Here is a 9737-nt window from a genome sequence, read left to right as displayed (position 1 = left end):
GCAGGTCATGGTGGAGAGATCTGACAGAATGTGGTCCACTGGAGAAGGGAATGGCAAACCACTTCAGCATTCTTGCCTTGAGAACCCCATGAACCATATGAAAAGGCAAAATTATAGGATATTGAAAGAGAAACTCCCCAGGTCAGTAGGTGTCCAATATGCTACTGGAGATCAGTGGAGAAATAACTCCAGATAAAATGAAGGGATGGAGCCAAAGCAAAAAGAATACCCAACTGTGGATATGACTGGTGATAGAAACAAGGTCCGATGCTGTAAAGAGCAACATTGCATAGGAACCTGGAATGTCAGGTCCACGAATCAAGGCAAATTAGAAGTGGTCAAACAAGAGATGGCAAGAGTGAATGTTGACATTCTAGGAATCAGCGAACTTAAATGGACTGGAATGGGTGAATTTAACTCAGATGACCATTATATCTCCTACTTCAGGCAGGAATCCCTCAGAAGAAATGGGGTGGCCATCATGGTCAACAAAAGAGTCCGAAATGCAGTACTTGGATGCAATCTCAAAAATGACGGAATGATCTCTATTCGTTTCCAAGGCAAACCATTCAATATCAAAGTAATCCAAGTCTATGCCCCAACCAGTAACACTGAAGAAGCTGAAGTTGAACGGTTCTATGAAGACCTACAAGACCTTTTAGAACTGACACCCAAAAAAGATGTCCTTTTCATTATAGGGGACTGGAATGCAAAAGTAGGAAGTCAAGAAACACCTGGAGTAACAGGCAAATTTGGCCTTGGAATACAGAATGAAGCAGGGCAAAGACTAATAGAGCTTTGCCAAGAAAATGCACTGGTCATAACAAAGGTATCATAGGTCTTAGGGTAATTTGGTATGTAATGAACAAGTGTTCAGTTTCTACTAATGTCCAGTAGCAAGTTAAGAGTTCAATATTAAAAAGATGAGCACTTTGAAGAGAATGAAAGAGTCTTACTCAAAAATCCTAAAGGCTTGAGCTATAATTCACCTTTGGGGACCTGTCAAAGGCTTCAAGCAGCATCCCTATTTGCCATGGACACTTCAAACACCATTGGATTTACTGAAAAATATGGACCAGGTGATAGAGAGGCCTAGATAACAGCTTGAACCTATTTCAGAGCCTTCTGTTGTTCTAGGCTTCATTCAAAACTAGCAAGTTTTGGGGTCACCTGGGAACTGGATCACAGGAACATACTTAATAAAATGAATATGTTGCCTCCCAACTCTAAAAAGGCCTAGTATATCTGACCCTTCTTTCTTTGATCTAGGAGACAACAGATGCAGCAATGACTATTCATCTGAGAAGAGCTATCTTAATATACTCCACTTCACTTGCCCACTAGAAATTTCACTGAATCAGAAGACCCTTGAAATTTGGTCATGTTTATTTCTTACCCAGTATAAGAAAAGTAAGAAAGTACTTTACCAACAAGCCAGAGCAGTTGCTGCCTCTTGTTCCCTCAGTCTGGTCAGCATCATACCATCAATGTTAGGACCAGCATTATATTCCTTGTAAGACAAAGATGATGAAGGGCTCTACAAACTAAATTATGATGGAGAGATGGAGAGCTCATACAGCCTTGAAGTGAGTGAGTGAAGATGTGTTGTTGGTTTTGCTAGCAGAAAGCAAACTCTGTCTTGTTGGCTGCACAGACAATGTGGAGAAGAACACCAATAGTTTTATGCCACGGTCTGGGGATGTGGTCATTTGCTCAACCAGTGAAACTACATCTGGTTCATCAGGAGCAACTGAAGACACCTGGTTAAGACAACTGAAGACACTTGGTTAAACTCATGCTAATTACTCTTTTCTTCAATATTTGTCTTCTAGATAATTCAAATGGGAGAGCTAAATGGGAATATAGGAAGAATTATCATCACTGTGTCGTTTAAGTCCTTGTAGCACCTGGGTTTCCCAGGTAGTGATGGTGGTAAAGAACCTGCCTGCCAATGCACGAGACTTAACAGATGCAGGTTCGATCCCTGGGTTGGGATGACATTGATTCCAAGAATCTCATGGACAGAGGAGTCTGGTGGGCTACAGTCCATAGGGTCTTAAAGAGTAGGACACAACTGGAGCGACTTAGCACACATGCATGCACTCAGACAGTATCGATCTCTGTAACACCTTCAGGAATGTAGTACTACTGTAAAAATTTCCCAGAAATGGTTAGTTTAAATGGCTTCCATTTGGACTATCTCACCATGACACCCCTAACTTCACAGTTTATGGAACCTATGTGGGGATGCTGCCAACTGCTAAGAATATCTATTCTAATTATACATTCTGGAACATGGAAAATAACTATAGAATGAGTTCAGGAACTCCCCTGGACTCACTATGAGGTGAATCTGAGCTAAAGTTCTGTTGATCATTCAACCCCCATAAAGTTCTACTTTCACTGGATGACTACAGTGGTAACTTGGGTCTCTTGGAATCAATGTCATTTCATAACCAGTTTTTTGTTCAGTTCAGTTGCTCATTTATGGCCAACTTTTGCAACCCCATGGACTGCAGCATGACATGCCTCCCTGTCAATCACCAACTCCTGGAGCTTACTCAAACTCAAGTCTACTGAGTCAGTGATACCATCCAACAAACTCATCCTACATTGTCCCCTTCTTCTCCCACATTCAAACTTTCCCAGCATCAGGGTCTTTTCCATTGAGGCAGTTCTTCACATCAGTTGACCAAAGTATTGGAATTTCAGCTTCAGCATCAGTCCTTCCAATGAATATTCAGGACATCCTAAAGGACTGATCTCCTTTAGGATGGACTGGTTCGATCTCATTGCAGTAAAAGGAATTCTCAAGAGTCTTCTCCAACACCACAGTTCAAAAGCATCAATTCTTCTGCACTCAGTTTTCTTTATAGTCTAACTCTCACATCGATACATGCCTATTGGAAAAACCATAGCTTTGACTAGACAGACCTTTGTGGGCAAAGTAATGTCTTTGTTTTTTAGCATGCTTTCTAGGTTGGTCATATGTTTTATTCAAAGGAGCAAGTGTATTTTAATTTCAAGTCTTCAGTCACCATCTACAGTGATTTTGGAGCCCCCAAAATAAAGAATCCAGTAGTTTCAGAAAATAATGTTTATTTCCTTTTCCCAAGTGCATTTATCTTGATAAAATCTTTGAGTCCTTTTGGGGAGGGTGGTATAAATATTACAAATAAAAATTCTGGCTATTGTCACATGCTTCTCTAGAGGACTCAAACTCCCCTTCATTGAAAGGTTTCTGAGGCTGTAAAGTGGCTCATTTCTGGGAAGTAATGAGGAACCAAGACTATCTATTTTAATAATTTTAATTCAATTTTGGCTGATTTAAGTCAGTAGGTGCACAATATGCTACTGGAGATCAGTGGAAAAATAATTCCAGAAAGAATGAAGAGATGGAGCCAAAGCAAAAACAACAGCCAGTTATGGATGTGATTGGTGATGGAAGCAAGGTCCAATGCTGTAAAAAGCAATATGGCATAGAAACCTGGAATGTTAGGTCCATGAATCAAGGCAATTTGGAAGTGGTCAAATAGCAGATGGCAACAGTGAACTCTGAAATTTTAGGAATCAGCAAAAATGGACTGAAAAGGAAGAATTTAATGCAGATGACCATTATATCTACTACTGTGGACAAGAATCAGCAGAGATTCTTAAGAGAATGAGTGGAGTAGCCATCATAGTCAACAAAGAGTTCAAAATGCAGTACTTGGGTGCAATTTCAAAAATGACAGAATGATCTCTGTTCATTTCCAAGGCAAATCATTCAATATCGTGGTAATCCAAGTCTATGCCCTGACCAGTAATGTTGAAGAAGCTGAAGTAGAATGGTTCTATGAATGCCTACAAGACTTTTTAGAATACCCCCCCCCAAAAAATGTCCTTTTCACTATAGGGGACTGGAATGCAAAAATAAGAAGTCAAGAAACATCTAGAGTAGCATGCAAATTTGACCTTGGAGTACAGAATGAAGCAGGGCAAAGGCTAACAGAATTTTGGCAAGAGAATGCACTGGTCATAGCAAACAGCCTCTTCCAACAACAAGAGAGAAGAATCTACACTTGGACATCACCAGATGGTCAACATTGATATCAGATTGATTATATTCTTTGCAGCCAAAGATGGAGAAGCTCTGTACAATAAGCAAAAACAAGACTGGGAGCTGAATGTTGCTCTGATCATGACCTCCTTATTGCCAAATTCAGATTTAAAAAAGAAAGTAGGGAAAACCACTATGCCATTCAAGTATGACCTAAATCAATTTCCTTATGATTATACAGTGGAAGTGAGAAATAGATTCAAGGGACTAGATCTGATAGACAGAGTGCCTGATGAACTGTGGAAAAAGGTTCATGACATCATACAGGAGACAGGAATCAAGACGATCTCCAAGAAAAATACATGCATAAAAACAAAATGACTGTCTGAGGAGGCCTTACAAATAGCTACGAAAAGAAGAGAAGTGAAAAGCAAAGGAGAAAAGGAAAGATACACCCATTTGAATGAAGAGTTACAAAGAATAGCAAGGAGACATAAGAAAGCCTTCCACGGCGATCAGTGCAAATAAATAGAGGAAAACAGTAGAATGGGAAAGACTAGAGTTCTCTTCAAGAAAATTAGAGATATCAAGTGAATGTTTCATGCAAAGATGGGCTCATTAAAGGAAAGAATTTGTATGGACCTAACAGAAGCAGAAGATATTAAGATCTGGCAAGAACACACAGAAGAACTATACAAAAAAGATCTTCATGACCCAGATAATCACGATGGTGTGATCACTGACCTAGAGCCAGACATCCTGGAATTGGAATTAAAGTGGGCCTGAGGAAGCATCACTAGAAACAAAGCTAGTGGAGGTGATGGAATTCCAGTTGAGTTACTTCAAATCCTGAAAGATGATGCTGTGAAAGGGTTGCACTCAATATGCCAGCAAATTTGGAAAACTCAGCAGTGGCCACAGGACTGGAAAAGATCAGTTTTCATTCCAATCCCAAAGAAAGGCAATGCCAAAGAATGCTCAAACTACCGCACGATTGCACTCATCTCACATGCTAGTAAAATAATGCTCAAAATTCTCAAAACCAGGCTTCAACAATACATGAACTGTGAGCTTTCAGATGTTCCATCTAGTTTTAGAAAAGGAAGAGGAACCAGAAATCAAACTACCAACATCCACGGGATCTTCGAAAAACCAAGAGAGTTCCATAAAAGCATCTATTTCTGCTTTGTTGACTATGTCAAAGCCTTTGATTGTGTGGATAACGATAAACCATTGAAAATTCTAAAAGATATGGGAATATCAGCCCACCTTACCTGCCTCTTAAGAAATCTGTATATAGTTCAGGGAACAATAGCTAGAACTGGACATGGAACAACAGACTGGTTCTGAATAGGAAAAGGAATACATCAGGCTGTATATAGTCACCTTGCTTATTTAACTGGAATGAAGCACAAGCTGGAATCAAGATTGACAGGAGAAATATCAATAACCTCAAATATGCAGAAGACACCACCATTATGGCAGAAAGTGAAGAACAACTAAAGAACCTCTTGATGAAAGTTAAAGAGGAGAGTGAAACAGTTGCCTTAAAATTCCACATTCAGAAAACTAAGATCATGGCATCTGGTCCTGTCACTTCATGGTAAATGGATGGTGATACAGTGGAAACAGTGGCAGATTTTATTTTTGGGAGCTCCAAAATCACTGCAGATGGTGATTTCAGCCATGAAATTAAAAGAGGCTTACTCTTGGAAGAAAAGTTATGACCAACCTAGACAGCATATTAAAAAGCAGAGACAATACTTTGCCAACATAGGTCCATCTAGTCAAGGCTATGGTTTCTCCAGTAGTCGAGAATGGATGTGAGAGTTTGACTATAAAGAAACCTGTGTGCAGAAGAATTGATGCTTTTGAACTGTAGTCTTGGAGAAGACTCTTGAGAGTCCCTTGGACTGCAACAAAATCCAACCAGTCCATCCTAAAGGAAACAATCCTGATTATTCATTGGAAACACTGATGCTGCAGCTGAAACTCCAATACTTTGGCCACCTGATGTGAAGAACTGATTCTTTTGAAAAGACTCTGATGCTGGGAAAGATTGAAGGTGGGAGAAGAAGAGGATGACAGAGGATGAGATGGTTGGATGGCATCACAGAGTTATCGGACATGAGTTTGGGTAAACTAGGGGATTTTGTTATGGACAGGGAGGCCTAATATGCTGCAGTCTGTGGGGTCTCAAAGAGTCAGACATGAATGATTCACTGAACTGATAATCCTGATAAATACTAATGCCAAGAAGTATGAGCTTTGCAGGTGATGCTAGTAGTAAAGAACCTGCCTGCCAATGCTGGGGACATAAGAGACACTGGTTCAGTTCCTGGGTTGGGAAGATCCTCTGAAGGAGGGTATGACAACTTACTCGTATTTTTGCCTGGAGAATTTCATGGACAGAGGAGCCTGGTGTGCTACACTCTATAGGTCGCAAACAGTAGGACAGGACTGAAGTGACTTTGCAAGCAGGTGTGCAGTTTCTGTATAGTGTGAAGAAATAAAATGTGGTTTTAGTGTCCATGCTGTGGATAAAAAAAAAAAGTAAAAGCAAAGGGGAAAAAAAAAAAAAAAGTACCCTCTTAAACAGCATGTAGTGATGTCAGGAATTTGCTCCATCATCTGCACTCTAAGAATTAAAGGCTGGGTTTAGTTTCCTGGGTTTAGTCTGCTGCACATGTATAGATGAAGCAGAGTTCATCTGTTTCACAGTTTTAATCTGAAGTTAGTTGCCATTGACTCCATGGAAAGTGGATTGGAATATGTGAGGTGTGGTTTTGCTCTACATGAGTTGTATTTGTTCAAGCTAGTCAGATCACTTATAATTATAATGGGAACCTATCATTTTTGAGTTATATGGAGACAGAATATGACAATATACGTTTAACGTGAAGATTACATGTGTATATGTCTCTGTGTGTATGCAAATAAATCCTATATCTGCTTATTGAAGTCTTAGGCCCTGGCAAATGTAACTGCTTTGGAAAAGTTTTTGAGGAGGCAATGATGCCTTTAGGGGAAATCTTATCTAATATAATTATTGACCATGTAAGAGGAGATTATGGAGAACGGAATGGCAACCCACTCCAGTATTCTTGCCTGGAGAATCCCATGGGAGAAGAACTTGTAGAGTTACAGTACATGTGGTCACAATGTATTGGACACACTCAGAGACTAAACAAGCAAGAAGAGATTCAGTTCAGTTACTCAGTCATGTCCGACTCTTTGCGACCCCATAAATCGCAGCACGCCAGGCCTACGTGTCCATCACCAACTTCCGGAGTTCACTCAAACTCACACCCATCGAGTCGGTGATGCCATCCAGCCATCTCATCCTCTTTCATCCCCTTTTCCTCCTGTCCCCAATCCCTCCCAGCATCAGAGACTTTTCCAATGAGTCAACTCTTTGTATGAGGTGGCCCAAGTATTGGAGTTTCAGCTTTAGCATCAGTCCTTCCAAAGAACACCCAGGGCTGATCTCCTTTAGAATGGACTGACTGGATCTCCTTGAGGTCCAAGGGACTCTCAAGAGTCTTCTCCAACACCACAGTTCAAAAGCATCAATTCTTAGGTGCTCAGGTTTCTTAACAGTCCAATTCTCACATTCATACATGACTACTGGAAAAATCATAGCCTTCACTAGATGACTTTGGTTGGCAAAGTAATGTCTCTGCTTTTCAATATGCTATCCAGGTTGGTCATAACTTTTCTTCCAAGGAGTAAGCGTCTTTTAATTTCATGGCTGCAGTCACCATCTGCAGTGATTTTGGAGCCCAAAAAAATAAAGTCTGACACTATTTTCACTGTTTACCCACCTATTTCCCATGTAGTGATGGGACCACATGCCACAATCTTCATTTTCTGAATGTTGAGCTTTAAGGCAACTTTTTGACTCTCCTCTTTCACTTTCATCAAGGGGCTTTTGAGTTCCTCTTCCCTTTCTGCCATAAGGGTGGTGTCATCTGCATATCTGAGGTTATTGATATTTCTTCCAGCAATCTTGATTCCAGCTTGTGTTTCTTCCAGCCCAGCATTTCTCATGATGTACTCTGCATAGAAGTTAAATAAGCAGGGTGACAATATACAGCCTTGACTTTTTCCTTGACAGTACTCCTTTTCCTATTTGGAAGAAGTCTGTTGTTCCATGTCCAGTTCTAACTGTTGCTTCCTAACTTGCATATAGGTTTCTCAAGAGGCAGGTGAGGTGGTCTAGTATTCCCATCTCTTTCAGAATTTTCCACAGTTTATTGTGATCCACACAGTCAAAGGTTTTGGCATAGTCAATAAAGCAGAAATCAATGTTTTTCTGGAACTCCCTTGCTTTTTTGATAATCCAGTGGATGTTGGCAATTTGATCTCTGGTTCCTTTGCCTTTTCTAAAACCAGCTTGAACATCTGGAAGTTCACGGTGCACATATTGCTGAAGCCTGGCTTGGAGAATTTTGAGCATTACTTTATTAGCGTGTGAGATGAGTGGAATTGTGTGGTAGTTTGAGCATTCTTTGGCACTGCCTTTTTTGGGGAATAGAATGAATACTGCCCTTTTCCAGTCCTGTGGCCACTGCTGCTGAGTTTTCCAAATTTGCTGGCATATTGAGTGCAGCACTTTCACAGCATCATCTTTCAGGATTTGAAATAGCTGAACTGGAATTCCATCACCTCTACTAGCTTTGTTCATAGTCATGCTTTCTAAGGCCCATTTTACTTAGGTTCAAATAATTTCTTCATTTTTAATCAAATTGTGTTTTCATTATGTATAAAAATTATGTACATTCTGACTACAAATTCTTTGTCAGATATATGGTTTGTAAATATTTTCTTCAGTTCATCTATCAATCTAGCATCTTTCTGTATTACATAATTACATATAGTATTAAAAATGATTTCTTAAATTATGTAATAGCAATAATAAATTATTAGAGAAAAATAAATTTTCCCCTCTGCTTATATTCTATGCATACTGCTTCAGTTTAATTTCATTATATAGGCCTCATCTTAAATGGAACAGTTATTAAATAAAGACTACTGAGCTATATGTAGCTATTCATCATGTTGAATGAGGACAGTTTTTATAGAACCAAATGCTGTACTACGCTGTATGGTCTCAATACTGGCACCAGGATAAGAACATCTACAAAAGTTGACTAAGCTGGTTCCCTTTTCTTCTCTATTTAGTCTCATGTCCTGTTACACAGTTTATCCAGAAGCTTAGTTATCACTCTTACATGCCAGCTCCTGGTTGTCAGTATCTATTTTTGCAAAGGCTAGACTCTGCAGTGACATACACTATTTCTACCAATTTCTGTGATTATAACCATTAAAGGACAGCAGAAGTTCGGAGAGGTCATAAATTGGCACTGTTTAAAGAAAATGTTTAAAAATAAAGTACCTCCATGTCTGGCATCCAGTCCCATCACTTCAGGCAAATAGAAGCCGGAAAAGTGAAAGCTAGGACAGATTTTATTTTCTTGGGTTTCAAAATCACTGTGGACAGTGACTGCAGCAATAAAATTAAAAGACATTTGCTCCTTGGAAGGAAAAATATGAAAAACCTAGACATCATATTAAAAAGAAGTGACTTCACTTTGCTGACAATGGTCTATATAGTTAAAAGTTTTGGTCTTCATTCCAATCATTGTTTCCTTATAGATAACACATTTTATTTCTCTAGCTCCTTTTTTCTATTTCT

This window comes from Bison bison, unplaced genomic scaffold, assembly GCF_000754665.1.
Source record: "Bison bison bison isolate TAMUID 2011002044 unplaced genomic scaffold, Bison_UMD1.0 scf7180017858073, whole genome shotgun sequence".
Taxonomy (NCBI): Eukaryota; Metazoa; Chordata; class Mammalia; order Artiodactyla; family Bovidae; genus Bison; species Bison bison.
The sequence above is the reverse complement of the archived record's forward strand: the minus strand, read 5'-3'. Positions refer to the sequence as shown.